Here is a 1,308-nt window from a genome sequence, read left to right as displayed (position 1 = left end):
GGCAGTCTTTCTTTGTGTTGTGCATGGAGTTGCTATAAGTTGGTACCAACTTGATGGCACCTAACAACAGCAAATGCAATCACTTGGTGGGAATGAAGAAGACACTGGATAGAAAAGCCACATCAAGTAAAGCCAAGGCACCACACCTTGGTCCTCCAGCTATCTATATACAACAAATTGACCTCAGGTAGAGCTGATGCTATGATGATCTATTTAGAAGTGATCAAGAAGGACTATGCAAAGAAAAAACATTCCCAAATGAAGATGATAGCTTCATGGACTCATTAGGGTTCTAAGTCTTAAACAGATCAAGGCTAAAACCAGGAACATTCTCTCACCCTGCAATATCTGTCCAAGGGAGATTTCAAGTTGCTACAAAGTGATAAAGGAGAACTACTGGGGCAATGGTTAAGTACTTGACCCAAAAAATGGTTAAACCGCAAACTGAGAAGGTCAGTTGTTCGAATCCACCAGTGACTATGCAAGAGAAACACGTGGCAATCGACTTTGTAAAGATTGTTTTTGTTAAGTGTCTTTGAGTCAGTTCTGACTCATAGCGACCCTGCTTAAGGTTTCCGAGGAGTGGCTGACCTTGCAGTTCAAGCCGACCTTACAGTCCAGTGCATTACCCCACAGCGCCACACCAGGACTCCATTTGTAAAGATTGCAGCCTTGGAAACCCTAGGAGGCAGTTCTACTCTGACCTAGAGGCTTGCTATGAGTCAGAATACACAGGACAGCACACAGCCAAAGACTGATACTTGCTCTTTTTCTCTCGTTCTCCCTATTTCATCATTTTATGTGCAGTGTGTGAGAGAGAAATAACTTGTCTTTTTACTTCATAGGACTTGACCCAAAGTAATCCCATCTAGATCTGACAGAGAGACAGTGAGTATCATTTGGAGATGCCAGACACTGAACTTTGTTGTTGTTGTTGTTAAGTGCCGTGAAGTTGGTTCTGACTCATAGAGACCCTGTATAAGGTTTCTGATAAGTAGCTGGTGGGCTTAAACCAACAATCAGTGCTGATCCAACAGCCACACGAGGAGTCCAGACACTGACTCCACACAGTGAATTGTTTCCTTTGAGAAGAATGTATGTTCTGCTTATGAAAACATATTGACAGATTGTTGTTGTTGTTGTTAAGTGCCGTCGAGTCGGTTCCGACCCATAGCGACCCTGTACAGGGTTTCTGAGGGTGTAAATACTTACAGGAGTAGAAAGCCTCATCTTTCTCCCGCGGAGCGGCTGGTAGTTTCGAACCGCTGACCTTAAGGTTCGCAGCCCGATTCGTAACCACTACGCTAC

This window comes from Chrysochloris asiatica, unplaced genomic scaffold (assembly GCF_000296735.1).
Source record: "Chrysochloris asiatica unplaced genomic scaffold, ChrAsi1.0 scaffold00452, whole genome shotgun sequence".
Taxonomy (NCBI): Eukaryota; Metazoa; Chordata; class Mammalia; order Afrosoricida; family Chrysochloridae; genus Chrysochloris; species Chrysochloris asiatica.
The sequence above is the reverse complement of the archived record's forward strand: the minus strand, read 5'-3'. Positions refer to the sequence as shown.